This window comes from Triticum dicoccoides, chromosome 5A, assembly GCF_002162155.2.
Source record: "Triticum dicoccoides isolate Atlit2015 ecotype Zavitan chromosome 5A, WEW_v2.0, whole genome shotgun sequence".
Taxonomy (NCBI): domain Eukaryota; kingdom Viridiplantae; phylum Streptophyta; class Magnoliopsida; order Poales; family Poaceae; genus Triticum; species Triticum dicoccoides.
In genome coordinates this window covers 575,958,186-575,979,006 of record NC_041388.1, presented here as the reverse complement: position 1 = coordinate 575,979,006, position 20,821 = coordinate 575,958,186, and positions in this window count along the sequence as shown.

Genomic DNA, 20,821 nt, shown 5'->3' with positions numbered 1-20,821 from the left:
GAACCTACGGAGTCAATCCGTGCTTTATTTCACGAGAAGAAGCGTATTGTAACGGTGAACCCACGGAGTTAATCCGTGCTTTATTATTACTAGCACAAAAGCCCGTGCCTTGCAACGGGAAAGAAAATTGATGCATTGATTTGAGAAAAAGGCTAGTTTCGCCATTCACCAAAATGCCCATCAACGCGGCATACGGGTCATGCATGTACGCTTTTATCATGTCATCATTTCCTTTAATTAGAGCCATACATGTATCTTTTTCTCATTTAATTTAATTAGAGCCAATCACACCATGCCCAGCCCATAAATCCTTCTAATTAGAGCCAATACAACATGGTTGCATCGTCCATATCCCCTTCATTATGGAGTTTTCTCTCCTTTTGGTATGCTGTTTCCTCTCTTTCTTGATTTTGAAGATGACTTGCTGATATAAGTTGAATCTACTACAACTCACGTGTGTATATAAGTTGGTGAAATTTGATCTAAAGGAGCGAGGTAGGACTAATATTGATTGAATCAGTTCTTTACTGCAATCCGATTATAGGCCGGCTGGCTATAACCTTCGTGGCCCAACCTAGAGGTTAGGGGTTCGATACCCAGTTAAAACATATATTTTTTACCTTTTTTCATGAAAGTGGCAGGAGCAGGCCCATCAAAGGAAGGTCGATGCCCAGCCAGTTGGGCCGTTGCACCTTCCGACTATGTTCTCCCATCGCATGAAAACACGGCCAGAAATTCACGTGAATAGTACCACCTCATTAGATTAAAAAAAGTCCAAATAACAAAATCACGTAGGCGGGACGAAACCAAGAATACCACCTTGCTTTATTAGTAGGTATAGATATAGATTTATTATTATTATTTTTATTATTACTAGCAAAAGGGCCCGTGCGTTGCAACGGGAGAAAAAAATTCATAATTTCAAATGGTCATGATCATATTTCGTTGCATCACCGAGATACAATATCTCTCTCAATTTCTCGAAATCATGAACATTTTGAAATTATGAACAATTTGTTAAACTCATGCACATATTTGAAATCGCAAACAACATACTATTACAAATTTCTGAACATTTCTACAATCAAGAACATTTTTTCAATTTATGAATATTTTTTGCTATTTACAAACATTTTTTAGAAATTGTGAACATTTTTAAGCAATTTTCCTGAACTGGCAAACATTCTATATTCGATGAAAATATTTAGAAATTGGGTGGAATAGTTATTGAATTTGACGAACTTTTTTTGATTTAGCGAACATTTTTGGAAATGCCCGTGCCTTGCAACGGAAAAAAACTATCAAGTTATACATGTGTGGTAGATATAAAAAAGTATGAATCAAATTCACAAAGTATATACAAATCATGTCATGATGCGATAAGACACTTTTAAAATGTAATTTCAAAAAAGAACAATATGATGCTCATCAAGACTTGATTTTTTAAGGCGTCACAACAAAATATTTTGTGGCTGAGCAAACTGCATTGACGGATCCTGCCTGAGCTATACTGATAAATAAAGTGTCTCGTCTGGACTTAGCGTAGCGGTGTTTACCATAACCACTATTGTGATATGAAAATAAGCATAACTGTGTATGGAAGCAAAATAGACATTTAGTCATTTTAATATAGCTTACAAAAACAAACCCTTAGAAAGTTATGTCAATTTTGTTGGGTTCAGCGTTGTACAAAACACGGAAACCTTTTTTACCCAACGCGAAGGACTAAATAAAATCATAAAACGAGCAATATAGATCTCCTAATAAAACCTTTATGGAACCTACAATTAGTTTTGTTCATTATTTACGGATGTGTTTTAATTTTTGTGAACATTTTCTAAAAGCTGATGGACATGATTTTTAAATTCCTGAATATGCTTTGAATATTGGCTCATTTAAAAAAATCATGAACATTTTTTATTTCATGAAATCATTAGAAATCGTGATTTGTTTATAATTTGTGAGCAATTTTTTAAGTCATGAACATTTTTTGATTTTTAGAATATTTTTTAAATTCACAAACAGTTTACCATTTTCCTACTTTTTTTCAGAACTCGCAATTGTTTGATATTTTGGAAATCCAAAATTAATTTTGAGATAAAAAACCAAAACAGAAATAAAAAAGTAAAAAAGAAATAAAAAATAGGGGGCGCCATCAATCCGAAATTTATTTTTAGGGAAAAAACAAAATAGAAATAAAAAAAAGATATAGAAAACAGGGGGCGCCACGACCCGCACATGGGCTGGCCCATTACTGCGCTTGGTAAAAAGAAAGAAAAAAAGCATGAGAACCAAGGATCGAACCCTGGTCTCCTGTGTGGAGCATCGTTGCCTCAGGCATCGCGCTGCTCATGCATTGGTGTTATTATATCGTATCCACCTTTAATAACAGAACCCTGGAGCGATATTAGAAATTAAAAACGAATCGTTTTTGCCACTTACGGGTGGCATTGGTGGGTAATTATTGCCAACTTCAAGGGCACTTTTAATGACGGACGACCAGAAGCGATGCGTGCTTTATTAGTAGGGAAAGAAAAGATTATTAGGGAAAGATATATATATATAATATAATAATAATAATTAGGGATAGATATATATATACATGAAACGCAGGAAGACATGCACTCGTATCGTACGTTTGCACGGGCGGCGCCCAGGTAGGAGACAGTGATATCCAGCGAGACCCCCGTCAACGGCGAGCCGCCGGCGAAGATCACCGCAGACCCCACCAGGTCCACCGCGCCTCCATGCATGCGGTTGCTGGCGCTCTTCGGTTGTGCCGGACATGCGCACACAGGCATACACATGTTCAGTTCAACGCTCCTAACATACAGTACTGCCGTGAGCACGGCCGGAATGGTCCGCTACGTACGTACCGTCGTGAGGCGAGGAGGGACGGGATCGATGGCCTCCACGCGGAGGCCGGCTACGGTGAAGGCGTCGTACAGCCGGTGGCCCAAGGAACGGTTGTGCCACCTCTCCATGGCTTCGTCGACATCCTTGCTGTTGCTGCCGCCTTCGAGCTTCGCCATCTGCAGGCTCTCTCGGTCTATCCTCGTATACCATGCATGTATACGTGGATATAAAAACCAAAGCTATGCCAAGGTGACAAAAAAGAAAATAAATACAAAGCGATTATTCCCAATCAACAGACTACGACGAAGAGATTTTTCAACAACAACACCTTTAAAAAGGAGGCGGTGCTCAAGCGCTGTCTTCACCTGAGGAACCAGTCCGAACAAAGTAATAACGTAAAAACATCTCCATTTCTGAGTAAAACAAATTCAGATTAGACCAAGGCTTTCACCTCGAAGATCGAGACCGGGTGTTCAAGTAACACCACCATCGAAGTCACTCAAATTTTGTTGTCAACACATTTACGTGATCCCAACAGCTACATGCGATCTCCGGCACCGCCGCTGCACAATCCCTCTACCTCAAGTCATCATCCATAGTTTGCATTTCGCTGCTGAAGTCAACCATCGAATCTGCAGAGACAACCCTCAGAAAGACTCTTCGGTGGCCACTGCAATCCGCATCGAGGCCGCCGCAACAGGCCGGAATGGTCAGCACAAAGACCAAGACCGCTAGTGGAGCACACCAGCACTGACTACAACCTCACCGGAGAGAGCCCTGCCAAGTCCAATGGCCAAGGGGCTTACATGGCCGGAACTGGAGCATGAAAGGCAAACCCCTCACCAATGCACACAGAGCGCAACCGGACCTAGATCAGGAGTGCACGACCGCTAGATCGGTGCCAACATTTGTAGCTTCAAAATAACATTATATAGCTTCAAAATATTACCGCCTTAATATTTAAGGTAGTAGTGCAACATTTATAAAAGATACATGTTAAACAATAATTACTATAAGAAGAAGTCGTGCATGTGAGGATGTAAGCAGAGAGATGCTATACGTACGACAGAAATCCATATGATTTTTGTACGATCAGACTCATCTGGTGGTGTGGGCCCAAACCTCGGGAAACGTGACTGTGTCTTGTCGTATGAAATCGTACGAAAAGTGATCGTACACAAGGCAGTTTCGATGTTAGAAAAGAAAAATTGACACGAAAACATGTTGGTCTTATTAATATATGCTCTCTCTATTCCATATTAATTGTCCCTCAAATAGAGGTATCTAACACAGAAATATGTCTGGATACATCCGGTTGAGCGACAATTAATATGAGACAAAGTGAGTACATCCTAATAAATAACATGCTACATCAAGAAATCATCATCTTAAAATATTATATGGCTAGAGAGGTGGTATAGTCAGGTAAGTAAATGATGTAGATAATATTGTAGCAAAATATGATGTAGAGGCAAGTGCAAACCGCATCATGATCGACAAGTGCACACGGCATGCATGATGCAGAGCAAGTGTAGCAAACACTAATCAGCCAATCTTGGACTTCCTTTCCCCACGAATTGATGGACGACATGAAACATGCAGCAAGCCAAGATAACGGTGGGTACGTCTATTCAATAGGTTCTATATTTCCTTTCTACCTTTCAAAACTCAAAACTAAAATACTTTTGCGTTGGATCTTTTGCAGCCATTCATGTCCACAGTTATACGGTCACTGTGGATTCAAATATTTTGAAAGAACGCTTGAGCAATGCATCTCAATCTTTGTTATTGTTCCATAGCAATTACCATACTTCTCAAAATAGTGCAACCAACAATATATAGCTTCAAAATACGACCGTCTTAATGTAGTGCAATATTTGTAAAATATATACTAAAGTAGTAATTACTGTAAGGGGAAATCTTGTGCGTAATTAAATAAAAGACAACACCTTTCGAACATGAAACCATGTAGGTCTTATTCATACATGTTAATACATAAAATGCTACATGCACAAAATGTTATTTTATAATTTTATATGGATAGAGAGGTGGTAGTATAGTAAGTAAATGTTGTTGAAAATATCATGGCAAATGTAGCAATGGTGCAAACGAAATATGCATTGTGCAGTGTCAGTGTAGCAAAGAAAATTCAGCCTATTGTTCGTTTCCTTCCCCTGGATCGTGTGTATTGACGGACCACATGAACATGCCCCAGACTAAGACAATGGTGGGTATGTCCACTGAATAGGTTTTAGAATGATTTTGTTGTTTTCCTTATGACTTTTTTGTGACTGCTGGAAGCTATCTTATCAATTCTATTCAATTATTGTTTTAAAGGTACTATTGTGCCCCTTTTTTTTTGCGAAGGTACTATCTTCAGACCTCAGGGCCGCCCTGAGGTACTATGGTGTCGCCATTGAATCCTTGAATCGATCTAAAGAACCTGACACCAAATATCGATGTTTTATACGCATGGCGAGAAAACCTAACCTCGCTGCCCCAAGGAGATGGCAGGAATCTACGCCGGAGCTCTGTCTAATCCGTCCCAGCGGACAAACTTGAGGCAGATTGGAGCCCAGAACACTGACTCGAAGAAGGAGCGCAACCATCCGTCCAAACACCTCACATGCGAGGACTAAAACCCTACCTATCTACTAGCGGTAACTTATATATGTTACTATTCTAAGTTACTCCTCATTATGACTAGCCTAATAGAAGCTGTTCTAGCGACAATGCAGACGAAATGTATGGTGCATAGTCAACATCGCAAACACTATTCAGCCTACTGTTAGATTCTTCTCCCCTGCACCACTTCTTTTGCTGGCCCCGTGAACATTTCGTAGATAGGACACTCAAACCTGCACTGCAGGCTAAGACAATAGTGATCAGGTTTGCTAAATAGATTTTGTATTTATTTTTCCCCTCTAGATATCAAATTTAAGAAAAAAAATCATGCTGAATCTTCTGATCCATTCACATCTATAATTTTGAGGGCCACAGTGGCTTCAAATTCTGCAGTTACTAAAAGTCTAAAATTCATGCTGAAATCCTATTTGAGCAATGCCTCTCAGTCGTTGTTATTGTTCCACAACAATTACTCTCTCCGTCCCATAATATAAGAGTGTTCTTGACACTAGCGTAGTGTCAAAAACGTTTTTATATTATGAGACGGTGGGAGTGCTGTATTTCTTGAAATGACGTTACCAATAGTATATAGCTTGAAAATGCTAGCACCAGGATTAGAATAGTTATTTGGATCACGATCAGCCCTATATAGAGGCGATCAGTTGTTCCCGAACTCCTTAACCGATGGTGACAAAAGGAAAAAAACCGATCGCACCAGCTCCCTCCCAATCCCCCAATCCCACCAGCTTCTCTGAACTTCTCGATCCACCAGCTCCCTCCCAATCCCCCGATCCTCGACCCCCGCTGCACCCCAGCCCCCCGCGCCGCCGCGCGTTCTCCCAGACCACCTCAGTCGAGTTTCCCCGCCACCACCGTCCCACACACCCCACGGGCCCCGCATCGCCGGACCCCGCGCGCTGCAGGAGATCCCCCACGCAGTCCTCGGTCGCGCGCCCTCCTCGGATCATCCCTTCGCCGTGCGCCTCCTCGGATTCTCCTGCCGTCGCGTGCCCTCCCCGGAACCCCACGTGCCCCGCCAGATCCCGCCGTCCCTCCACGCTGCGGCTGCCGCACGTCTCCACCCCGCGTCGCCTGGTGGAGACAAGATTTGGGGCGGTGCATGGCCACCGCGCGCTTCCGTCGGGCCCTGCCACCTCAGCCTCCTCCCAGTGGTGCTCCTTCGCCGACGGAGCGCCCTGGATCCGGTGACGAGCTCGTGGCCCACACACCGCTGCAGGGTACCTCCTACCCCTAACGCCCGACACCTTGTTGCACATTGCATTCTCTCTCCCCTGTGGCCGCATCTGGTCTTCTTGAGTCACATGCCAGCTCCTGCACTATTGCTGACCCATCGAAGTTTTTGCGTTGCTGCAGCATGGTGGAGAGGGTTCACCGCCTACCCGTGCTTCTCTCTCCCCTCACCTCATTCCCCTATCCTCAAGAGAGGCGCAACGATAGAGGGATCGATGTTGAACAAATCCCGCTGTATGCCAAGTTCATCCAGAGCGACTACTGCAGTTCGCCCTACTTGACAAGGGCGTTTAAAAGCAGATGATGCCCTATAGTAAATGATTTCTTTGTTGTTATACTCCATCGGTACTATCTTGAATCTCAACAATTTCATACAAATGGTCATTTTGCAAGTTACTGAGCATGTCGTTCTCTTCTTGTGCCCATGATGCAACCCCTGTATTTTTTGGATGGGTTTGGTGATGTAGCTGGCTTTGGATGCAGCAACACAGCCTATGGGTACAGTTGGTGATGCAGCTATGGATATTGTGCATGATGCTGCTACTATGTGCAATAGGGGATTTGCTTTGATTTAAAAAAATGTATTTGGATGAGTTCCCCCCAAAGGAAGAGTTCCCACAAAAAAGAATGTTTGGCAGGTCAGATACAAAAACGACTGAAGGTCAAAATGATAGTAGAGTGTGATACAAAAAAAGGAGAACTTTGTAATAAAAATATTAGTTGAACCAGAAAAGAAGATAGCAGTGAAAGTATGTGTGTGATGCAAGCAGAGTACTAGTTGTACATGAAGTTCAATGAAAATCCCATGTGTGCGCCCCACGGCTATCCCAGGGACATGCCACAACAACCAATAGAGCTCCATCGTGACGCTCACTCTAGAATTTGTGTTACACTTGAAGTTCAATACAGGAAGTATGTGTGTCTCATAAGTTCAGCAATTTCTAAAAAAATCCTTGAAGTTCAAATTTGAATAATAGGGCGGTCCAATGTATATTACAAACGTGTGATTTTCCCTGTTACTATAGAATAAACCAAGAATTTCGAAAATAAAAAATCGAGCATTTTGAAAAGTTTATAAAAAATGCCATTTTCTACATTTTACTAAACAATTGGAGAAGTCCAAATTTAAATAACATAGAAGTTCAAAATGTTTATTCCAAAACCAAGAATGTCAAATTAAAAAAAATGAGTGGTTTAAAAAGTTTGTAAACATGGATTTGCCCCATTTTTTAAGATCTGGAAGTTCAAATTTAAAGAAGTGAGTGGTTCAATGCTTATTACATAACTAGGACTTTTCCCTTTACTAGTGAATAACACCAAGAAGTACTAATTAAAAAAAATAAAGTTGTTTGATGTTTATAAAAATATTAGATTTCCCCCGATACTAAAGATTAAAATGAGAAGTTCAATTTAAAAAAACAGAGTAGTTCAGTGCATATTAAAACATAAATTTTGGCTCTAATTTATGTTTTTGCGAAGGTAAAAATGTTGTGTTCGAGAAGGTCGAGTGTGTTATCTCAGCAAGCTCAAATAAAAATTAAACATGCAAGGTAAAACATCTGAGAGTTGCGATTTTTTAGAACTTCAAGTGACAAACAAATTTGACAAGAGCACAAAACAAAATTTAAGTCTAGAAAAACCACTTCAAAAAGAACGCAAAAGAATGTTCTCTTTGTTATCGATTGCAAAATGAAAAATTAATGAAAGGGGTAATGCAGTTTATGCATTTTCTAAAAGAACTAAGAAGTTCAAATTTTAAAAAATGACTTTCATTGTTTCTAAAATTAAAAAAACTCTGGAAGTTGAAATTGAAATAATGGACAATTCAATATTTATTACAAAACTATGAAATTGTCTTTACTGAAATAAATAAATCAAGAAGTACAAATTACAAAAATAGAGAAGTTTCATATTTATGACAAAACTCAGATTTTCCTTGTTACTAAAAAATAAAATGAAGAAGTTCAAATTAAAAAAAAGGAGAAGTTCGATGGATATAGAAAAACTCAAACTCTTTCCGTTTCTTGGAAAAATAAAAGAATGAAATATAATTTTAAAAAATGTTTGATGCTTACTTAAAAACATATTTTTTTTAAGAATAAGACTAAGAAGTTCAAATTAAAATAAAAGAGAAGTCCAAAGATTATGAAAAACTCAGATTTTCGCGTTACCAAAGTATAAAACGAAGAAGTTCAAATTAAAAAAAGGACCAACTAAAAAAGTTTAAAAATAGATTTTCTCCATTTCTAAAAAAACTAGAAGTTCAAACAAAAATAATGAAGTGGTTCGATGTTTAATTAGAAACTAAGATTTTACCATTATTAAAATAGTCAAATATCCCATGGTATTGAAGAATCAACCGTGAAGTTCAAATTTCATAAAAAAAGATTAAGAAATAAAACCGGGAAGTCCATATTAAAATGATAGAGAAGTTCGATGATTATAGAAAACTCATATTTTCCTCGTTATTAAATAATAGAAACAAGAAGTTTGAAAATAAAATAACAAGAAGTTCAACTTTTAAAAATAGAGCGCTTCAAAATTTCGTAAAAAGATTAAGAAATAAAACCAGGAAGTCCATATTAAAAAGATGGATAAGTACGATGATTATAGAAAAACTCAAATTTTCCTCGTTATTAAACAATGGAAACAAGAAGTTCAAAAATAAATAACAAGAAGTTCAAAATTTCATAAAAAAGATTAAGAAAATCAGATTGAAATTCATAAAAAAACTCATATATTTTCATGTATCCGAGAGAAGATCGGATTGATAACTGCCAGAAGTTCACGTACTACACGGTGTGCATTTTGTATTAAAAAGAATAAGAAAAGTAAAGACTAAAAGTTTGTTGATATAAGTGCAAGTCCTCCATCGAAGAAATTTTAAAAAATATTGTGAGAGAGGTTTATACAAAATAAATACCATTTGTGTAAAACTTGATGAATGGATGAGAAAATTACAAATGAAAAATACGTCACAGAAGTTCAACGTAAAAACAACATGAAGTTCACCTACTACACTGAATGAATATGAGATGAAAAACTTTTAAAATCGTTGCGAGTATGAAAAAATGATCAACACAGGAAAGTTGCGTGTTTACAACAGTTTTCCACTGGTATATCACTTCATCAATTCCGGTGAGTGGATGGAGAGCTACGAGCAGTGGACGGAGAGCTACGAGCAAACAAAACACGTGAAAAACAGAGTGAAGTTCAAGTAGACATGCCGAGAAGTTCAGGTTCTTCACGCGGTGCATTTTCAAAGAATCTGTTTCGCGATAAAGGCAGAACGAATGATCTCGCCATTTTTGAAATTACTTGAAAACGGTCAGGATTCAGAGAAAACCATCAACATGAAAAAGTTTCGCATTTTTCGTAGCGTTTCAGCGGTATATATTATTTGCCCCATTCCGATAAAGTTTGTAGAAATTATGGCAAAAATACGTTTTTAACCATTTTCAAAACTGACATAAAACCGTAATGAATTAGGAGAAACAATATATACAAAAAAGTTTCGCATTTCTTCAAGCTCTCCAACGTCATATCATTTGCTGCATTTGGACGTACGGTTAAAAAATTAGCTCGAAAATACGAACTCGGTGGAACTTTTACCGTTTTCTAAATTACTTTTAAACCATTCAAAATTAGAAAAAACTTTTAACATAAAAAAGTAGCGCATTTTCATAAGCTTTCCAACGCCATATTATTTGCCTCAATTGGATTAGCCGTTTAGAAATGGCATCGAAAATATGAACTCGGGTGTTCAGTTTGTGAAATTTTATGATTTTCTGAATTACTATTTAACCATGGGGAATTAGAGAAAACTTTCAACATGTGGAAGGAGCGGTTTTGCAGCAGCTTTCCAACCCCATATTATTTGCCTCATCCCGATAAATGGTTTAAAAATGCGATAGAAAATACGATTCACATTTTTTATATGAAGAAAAAAACGGTTTTCAAAACTGCTCTTAAACTGCTTACATTTTGCCAAAAATTTAACTTGGGTCATGATACTGATGTCCATAGCTATCCAACGGTATATCGCAAGCCCCATTTGGACACCTTTTAGCTGAAGTTCAACCTAGTAGTCGGGGAAGGTCAGGCACGTTACTCGAGAAGTTCATGTTGTGATCAAAATATTATTCTGATCCCGTGATCAGAATAGTGTTTATGTGTGTATATATATATAGGGTGGGTCTATTATGATAACACCCCTTAAGACCTTATTCTGCACACCAAAACGCCTTATTCTTTACACCACCAAGATCGCGCCGCCGCCCCTCCCCTCCCGGCCTTCTACCACGGCAGCGGCCTGGGCGAGCCGCCGCCCCTCCCCTCCCGGCCTTCTACCGCAGCAGCGGCCGTGGGCGAGCCGCCGCCCCTCCCCTCCCGGCCTTCTTCCGCGGCGGTGGCCTGGGAGCAATGCCGCCCCTCCCCTCCCCACTTTCTCCCGCGGCGGCGGCCTGGGAGCGACGCCGCCCTTCCCCTCCCGGCCTTCTTCCGCGGCAGCGACCGACATTGACGCCTCCCCTCCCCTCCCGGCCTTCCTCCGCGGCAGCGGCCAGGTAGCGACGCCGCCCGTCGCCTCTCGACATTCTTCCGCGGCAGGCACCGAGCAACACCAGCCTATCGGCCTTCTTCCACGGCAGCAGCTCGGTAGCGCCGCCACCGAACTCCTCCGGGCCTGCAATTAGCTGTACTTCATCAGATGTGGATTGGTGCTGCCTCAACATCAAACCAATTCGATCAAGGAGGAGTGTGCGCAAGGTTGCATCATCCACGGTAGCTTCTTGGAATAAGTATGCATCGACCTTCAGAGCAAATCCTCCTTCCCCGTTCACCTTGAGCAACGTCCAGACCGCCCATGAACTTTTGAAGGGCAAGTGGACTGCACGGGAGAACGTGAAAGTTGTGCAGGCGGACGAGAAGGGAACTTCCTCCTGTAAACGCAAGGAATCACTGCATCACGAGGTAAGCAGTACACTTCCTCAACCATCTCAGTGTAGTTATCATAGACAAAGTAGTACAAGCAGTACAGCGCGTGATTATGCAGTACAAAACCTATGTAGTGTGGTTGCTTTAGTTTGTTGTGGGGGAAAATGCAGTACGCTTGTATAGGTTCATTACAAATAATGATGCAGTGCGGTTGCTTCAGTTCACCTTGTGGGGTGATGCAGTTCGCATGATTCAGTTCATTTAACCCGACAATGCAACTCGGTCATTTTGTGTGCAGGAGATGACGTTCAGCAGATACAAAATGCCGCGCATAATTGACAGCACTGAGAACAACAACTTTTAGAAGAGCGGATATTCTTCTGAAAGAGATACTGGCTGGGTTACCCCTGAGATTCCTCGTGGATTCTTGACGACGACAAACAGGGTGCAGTACTCTCCACAAGAAGATTTTTCACGTGACGAAGATGTAGTTGAAGATGACGATGATGTCACATTCGTCTGGGAAGGCACTCACCAATGCGATGATGAAGACGATGACGATGAAGATGAGCCGAAAACAGTTCTCAACCCAGAGTATAAGCACGAGTTCACTATGTTTGGACAGCATGTCCGAACAGACAATGATGATGCAGTTGAACATGATGTTGTAGCAGATGATGATTATGTCTATGATGATGTGCCACTGCTCCAAAATTTTCAAACCAATCCACCGAGACATCGTCACAACACTGGATTACCACCACGTCCACCTGCCGCACCCCAAAACAGAGCTCAGCGTCCACCTACTACACCAAAAAACAGAGCTCCAACCAGACCTGCTGCATCAACTTCGACGCTGCGGCCACCAAGGGTGCCTCGGTCAAAAGTAAACAACAGGTACAAATCCTCCTCACTGTTACCGCCGCGAGATCCTCAACTACACACATCTGCTATAACCCCGCCATGTCCAATACAACCCGACGAGCTGCAAACACCATCAGGCGAACGACTCTACACACATGTAAGTTTATGGTCTGAAAAAAATAGTTGCAGTCCATTCAGATAACATTGCAGTGCACACTGATATTTCTTGTGAGCTTTGGCTAGGAACATTGCAAATGCTTTATTAAACTCGTATGCACTCCTCGTATTCAAAAAACAGAACAGAATAAATTTTCTCATATAGCATTTCAATTAATGCAAGATAAAAACATGCCGCTGAACCTCGTACCTGTTGCTGGAATGAAATTCACCACGTATGACAAGGCATGGGACTTTTACAACAATTATGCAAGATGTGCAGGGTTTGGTATATGCAAGGGGGCAAAACACAAGACAAATGCCTACATTGTCTGCTCAAGAGAAGGGGTCCACAAGAAGGCCGTGTCAGATTATAACCGGGTACGTCAGAAGACATGAAAAAGGATTGGCTGCAATGCAAAGATTAGAGTCAAAAAAGGAAGGATGGCAAATTTGTGATAGAAATGGTTCAACTCAACCACAATCACAAGATGCTGGAAAGCCACGGGATGCTTTTGCACATGCGATCGCACAAAAAAGACGATCCTTTGATAGACCACTTAGTGAAAGACATGCAACTGGAGAACCACACACACGCTTAGATGATGTCGACGCTGTCGCGTATGTCTGGTGGTCTGCAGTACATGGGACATACTAGCCGCGACTGGGTAAACATGTAAGCACGTAACAGAGCATATCTCCTGAGCATTCTGTCTGTAATTATTCCCTGTTTGGTGAGATAAGTTTGCATTGTCTCTGAAAATGCAGGAAATAGAAGTTTGCCAGAGAAGAGTCTGAAGATGATGTCAAGAAACTTCTGAATTTCTTCGAGAAAATGCAAAAGATAAACCCAGAGTTCTTCTATGATTATGACGTTGATGCAGATAACCGTGTAAGAAACATCTTTTGGGCGAACGCAAGTTGCAGAGGATCGTATGAAGATTTTGGAGACTGCGTTACATTTGACACGATGTATAAAACTAACAAATTCCACATGCCGCTGAGAGTGTTTGTGGGGGTGAACCATCATCTACAGAGCACCATATTTGCTGTTGCACTCGTGCGAGATGAAACAATACCATCATTTGAGTGGGTTTTCAAAACCTTTCTGAGGTGTATGAACAACAAGCCGCCAATCTGCATGCTCACATGTACAAAAAATAAAAAACACCTGCATTCTTACGTTTTGTTTTGTTTTGTTTTGTGCACTTATATTTCTTCCATCTATCTCGCAAACACACAAACAACTTAATAAAAAAACATTGTTAGTCTCTTCTCAGACTAGTGTTCTTCGATGAAGGTAGCATTAAAAACTGTCCTCCCACAAACTCTGCATAAGCTGTGTCGGTGGCATATCATGAAGAAGTACAAGGACCACCTTGCCTTGCTGTATAAGGCGCACGAGAAGCTCAAGGACGAACTCAATGCAGTGCTGAACCACCCACTAATGTCGTCAGAATTTGAACGAGCATGGAAAAACCTCATTCAGAGGTACAACTTGCAAGATGACGAAGTGATGAATTCACTGTGGGATGACAGGCACGAGTGGATCTCAGCTTACTACAAGGAAATTTTTTGTGCTCGGATGACTTCCACACAGAGAAGCGAGAGCATGAACCGCATACTGAAGAAAAATTTTGTCAGGGAGAAGCATGATCTCCATCTGTTTGCTCAGCAGGTGGACAAGTGCATTCAGACCAGGAAGGCCTTCGAGCACGCAGGGATAGTACCAAATGAGGTAAACAAAATGTCAATCGAAAACTGCTTAAAAAATATGACTACAAAAACAAACAATTTTTTCATATCTCTGGATCGTAACAGTGCATTTGTGATCATGCAGCCAGAGGTAAAAACAACAACAAAGTTTGGCTTCGTAGTTCAGCTATCAAAAGTGTATACAAGGGCAGTGTTTGCAGATTTCAAAGAAACACTCTACCGTAGCACTGCATTCAGAGCAGAACGGTGCCCTGAGAACCCGACAAAGTATCTCGTACACCACTACAACAGATCGGATGCATTTGACTGGGCAAGACATAATTTCCAAGTGGTCGCCGATGAAGAGAAAGGTGTCTACGAATGTGAGTGCAAACTCTGGACACACACAGGTGAGACTCCTAGCAAAAAAAATTCTAGATTCTCATAGTCATGCACGAAAGCTAACTTACTGGACTTTAAAAGTACATATGCATGTGTAATTCACAAAACTAAATGAAGTTCACTTCTTTAAAAAATGAACAAATAATGAAAAAAAATATATGTTTACTAATTTCATGCAGTTCACTTATAGAACAAAAAAATCATGTGTTTGTTTGCAGGCCTCTTCTGCGTCCATGTCTTATGCATGCTTTCTCATTTGAGAGTACTCAACATTCCTGAGGTGTACATCATGAAAAGATACACCCATAACGCAAGATCAGATGCAACGTTTGACAGAAGAGACTACGAACAAACAGCACCAGATGGAACCTCGCTTTTTTGCCGTAGAAAATTGCTGACAGAAACAGCAATGGACCTTGCAAACAGAGCGACAAGGTCCGACGCTGGGTGCCACAGAGTGTTGTCTGGTATGAGGGCACTGATACAGGAAGTTGACGTGCTCAACGAAGAAGAAGAAGAAGCAGCAAAACTAAAGAAGGAGAGAAATCCCAGCATGACAATAATGCCGAGCAAGTAGAAAATACTAAACACATCGGAACTGGTGCTATCAAAAAAGAAACAATTCTTCCACCTCCTGTTTCAAACACAAGAGGAAGGAACAAAGGGGGAGATGCAACCCAGAAAAAGGTGGCATGCAAGGAGAAAAATGATGACAAAAACAGTAAGCCACAACCTGAGCTGGACAGTGATGGTCACCCACTGGGAATAAGAAGGTGCAAGACATGTAATGAAATCAGCGGCCACAATTCCAGGACGTGTACAAAAAGAAATGAACAAGAAAAACGAGGACATGGCGATGCACAACAAAACAGAAATTCCACTCACAACACTAAGAAATGGACGAAACCGAGACATTGTAGCATCTGCAAAAAGAGAAAGAGACACAATTCAAGAACCTGCCCCAAAAGAAAAAGAAAAAGATCAGAAAATGAGGAAGACGAAGAAGGTGAGATCAAAGAAGAAGATGATGACAGAACTGAAGAAGAAATGGCTTATGAAGAAGCAGATGGAGAAAAGGAGGAAGAAGAAGAGAGTGAAGAGGACGAAGAACGTGAAGAAACTGAAGAAATAGTGGCGTATGAAGAAACATATGATGAAGATGATAAAGAGGAAGAAGAGAGTGAAGAGACTGAAGAGAGTGAAGAGGACGAAGAACATGAAGAAATAGTGTCAACAAGACCACCACAAGGAAATGCTGCTATACAGAAAAAACCGAGAACAACACCACTTTCAAAAAACAAGGTAGGAGCAAAGAAGGATGCAGTTCACAACACTGGAAAACGAAAACCACCATCAACCAGCACGTGGGGATCAAAGAAGGATGCAGTTCACAGCACTGGAAAACCAAAGCAGCCATCAACCAGCACGCGGGGAGCAAAGAAGGATGCAGTCCACAACGCTGGAAAACCAAAGAAGCCATCAACCAGCACGCGGGGGGCTACAAACACAAAGGTGCAGAGACAAGAACTAGCAACACCGCCATGGAAAACAAAAGAAAGTGCGACGTTAGACACGCTCCAGTCACCGCGCAGAAGCAGCAGGTTAACGACCAAATATATGAACAGACAATAAATTAATCGTATGCATAGCAGTTTGCTTATCTCTATGACTTATGTATCAGTTTAAATTTTGTGTAAACACAAATTTCTCATTGACTATGAGTTATTCAACTAAACCATGTAAAAGAGAAAATGGTATATAGAGTATACCATATATATATAGCAGTCTTGAGTAAAACATTGACACATTTTGATTCAAAAACCATGTAAAAAATGTTGTTAGCTCGCTGCAGTCCAACGAGTAGTACATATAAAACGCATTTCAATATGCAGTATGGAACTTGAAAATATGCAGTACGCTTCGAACTATCATGCAATACTATAGACTAACTACATGTAGTACACACCATACAAATTGGGAAAAAATGTGGAAACATGTAGTGCTCAGCTAACATATAAGGAGTTCGCATATTGTAACCATGTAAACACAAATTTCTGACTGAATAATAATTGAAGTGGTTCAGATCACGAAAGTGCTTGTTACAAAACACATCAAAAAAGATGAAGCGTTCAACAGGCAAAAGTACTTATTACAAATCAACCTCATAACCTTAGCCAATCACGTCAAACGTGATTCTAACCGTACGATCCTCGAGTTTAAAGAAGTTGAGGACAACAACTTGCTCAGACTTCAGGCCACTATCAATGACAAATTCCTTCCACCCTTTGTGCAGACACAGCCGCCCGTCAACGCCTACAGTGTACTTGGCTGGTTGAAGGTATCCATTACCAAGAACAACTTGAAGAATTCCTTTCTTCTTGAGCCGGACATACCTAACAACTCGTTTAGGAATTTTGTGTAAAAAATAATAAAATTGTTTGAGAACGAAACTAGCAGCACAATTCTCATACTGTGCACAGAGATAGATGAAGTGCACAACAGTCCAACGAGTAGTACATATAAAATGCATTTCAATATGCAGTATGGAACTTGCAAATATGCAGTACGCTTCGAACTATCATGCAGTACTATAGACTAGCTACATGTAGTACACACCAAAAAAATTGGGAAAAAATGTGGAAATATGTAGTGCTCAGCTAATATATAAGCAGTTCACATATTGTAACCATGTAAACTAAAACATAAGCTACATGCACACAAGCATAAAAATAAAAACAAGAAATAAGAACACATTGCAGTACACTTCAAAAAACAAAGAAAAAAGTGCGTTCCTAAAATATTGCAAGTTCAGAATGCAATGGAATTATACAAGAAAAAACACAAAGAAAAAATCATATCTAACGAATCATACCATCTTGTAGTGAGTCTCCACATCTGTTGGCGTAAGCTGATGGACAAAAGGACTCGTACAGCCAAGGCCATGCCGAATCAAGGCAGAATAGAACGCAGAAACGTTGATCTGGCCCATGTCCAATCCTTCCGTGAATACTGTACCATATGCAAGCTGCCCGGCTCGCCCAGTTCGGCACAACACCTTCCCACCATGACGAGCACGACGGGCCTGCGAGCAAGCTGAACAATTGCAGTGCGTCGGCACAACACAACCATGGCCGCAGTAGAAGAGATACGCATAGGGGCCTGGAGCCATTGCAACAAAAATCTAGAAAAGCAAAAAAATAATAATAGGCTGGAGAAAGGAGAGAACTTGCGGCTAGCGCAGAAATGAAATGCCAAGGAAGGGTATAAGTTAGCCTTCATATATAAGAGGAATGCAAAAAGGTCAAAACTGAAAATTAAAGGGGACTTAATGGAAATTATGTTCCCAAGAATAAAGGACAATCAATAAAGGCTTATGTTACCAAAGAAAAAGGAACGAAAAAAGAAGGTGTACTTTGACTGCAGCAATTCCCACGAACAAAACCGCAGATCATTAAAAAATAATACTCTGAAAAATTATAATCCACACACCATCTTATGTGTGTAGTTCTCCAAATTCGTACCAGGAAGTTCACTATATGTGTGGATGAAGTGCAGTACATGATAAAAAAAGCAAAAGAGAAGCACTTTCGCAGCATTGGCATAGCCAGTCACAACTTTTTGGCAAAAGAAGGATGCACGCAGTGCAAAATGTGTACACCTGTGGCACAGAACTATGACGAATGCAGTGCGCATAGGAGCACAAAAGCAGTGCACACCCGTACACTAAGAAAAAAGGATACGAAAGAGGAAAAACAATAAAGAAAAATGATACCGATGCAGTGCACAAAAATGTAGCCCAGAAAATGTGCAGTACGGTATGCGTGCACATGCAGTACTGAAACTAAATCAATGCAGTGCACGCATGATTTACTAAAAAAAGCAGTGCACGCCCCAACGTTGAAAAAGTAACAAAGGAAAAAAATTGACCACCCAGGTGCTACCGGACCCAACCAGTCTCGTAATAGGTCTGCACCCACAGAAGGGGAGTCGTTCTGAGCCACAGCGAATGGGGCCGGTTGCACATGGGCCCACAGATCATAGAGCATATAGCTAAGAGTGTCGTGTATAAGCGCCCAGATAAGTATACGGAGGAGTTCGAGAAGTATGCCTCGCCAGCGCTTATAAACAGGTCGGGCGCGCCTTCCGCGGGCGAGGTGGGACTAAACATTAGGACGCACACACAGCAAAACGGGAACCAAGCCGTGCTCACAGGCCGACTTGGACCCAAGTACGTCTCTAAACTAGCCGAACACAGGCCCAACAAGGCCGACTAAGAAAAAACAATAAGTTTAAAAAAATGGGGGGGGGGCACCCCCCCTTTCCCTACCCGTCCCGTACCAACGATTGCAATAGGTACAAGCATAAACAAGATGCACTACGTAGCTGTAAACAATGCAGTGCATTACGTTACACGATGCAGTGAGGTATGGCAATCCAGTTCCCGATTACCCCTACACGAATAAATAAACTCAAAAAACAGTGAAGTATGCACACGTATACACAAGTGCAGTACTGAATTCTAGAAGATGCAGTGCAGGACTATATACTAATGCAGTTCATTATCGCACAAGATGCATCTATAAAACGTAATAAAATGCCCGTTCGCTTAGAAAAAAATGGTGGTTAAAAAAATGTGCTGATCAAAAATAAAACAAACCCACCTTAAAAAAACCACACATTCGCATACAACCACCCGATCGGAGAAGTTCAATCGCCACAAGCCCACGATCAAAGATGCAAAAACCAACCCATGATCCGCACAACCGCATCATCAGCGCGATCGTGCAGTTCATCCGACGAGGCCATCCCACCCCGCGTCCTCCCCTTAAATTCAGACCCCTGCCAAAGGCCTTCTCATCCACAAACAACACAAGTATCCATTGCGCTCCCACCAAAAGCACCAAGCCCTGCCACCGGCGATGACGTTCACCGACGAGTACAAGGGCAACAACGCCGTGGAGGCGCACGGCAACACCAAGTTGCACGTCATCCACACCAACGACAGGAAGCAGATGGCGATCACCCTCGCAGTACGAGCGCCACCTCAGCCTCCAGCGCCACAAGATCGTCGGCATTGATCTCGAGTACGACAGCGACCCTGAAGCGACGCAGAAACCTGCCCTCTGCCAGCTCTCCATCGGCAAGAATCACCCGGTGCTGCTCTTCCAAATGAGCGATAGTGAAAGGTGCACCGTCTTCGACAACTTCCTCGCTGACCCCAGGTACACCTTTGCAGGATTCTCCATCACGGCGACAAAACCAGGCTGGAGCGCGTCAAACTGGAGGTCGCCAACTTCGTCGACATCCAGAAGGAGTGGAGGGTGCCCGAGGCAACCAAGCCGTTGGACTCCCTCGGAGACGTCTCCGGCATGCTCATCGACGATTACTACAACAACATGAAGAAGAAGATCACCGACGACGAGCACTAGCGCTAGGCCATCCTGCCTCTGTCCAGGAGGCACATCGAGTACGCGACAAAGGACGCCAACGCGGCGTACGAGATATGGAACCGCATCAACCCCAAGAAGCGCGCCAGGAGCAGTTGGGGATGGGGAGAGCCTGACTGGTGAAGAATAAGATGGTGCCGGCCAGGAGCCAACAATGCAAATGCTCTTTTAGAATTATCATCAAATTTGCTTTCTGTTGTTTACTTATGTATCGTTAGTTTGCTTGTGTGCTGAACCTAGTTTGCTTGCCATGCACAATCGCTTTGTAATGATGAACTCTGATTATGTTAGTTTGCTTTCTGTTCAACTTAGCTTGGTGGTGATGAAATTGTCGTACATAATGCAAACAGGACGCATGCAGTGCAAGTTGCACATGAATGCAGTACAGAATTTGTCGAATGAAGTCTTAACATACCCAACAAAGCAGTGCACGAACATAAATTTGAAAAAAGGAATACATAAGAGCAAAAACACAAATAGAAAATCGCAAAAACACGTAAAATATCTCAATACAGTCCGGAAGTACACGAAAGTACAGCACAGAACCATAATGAGTGAAGTACAGGTATGATTTACTAAGCAGTGCACTC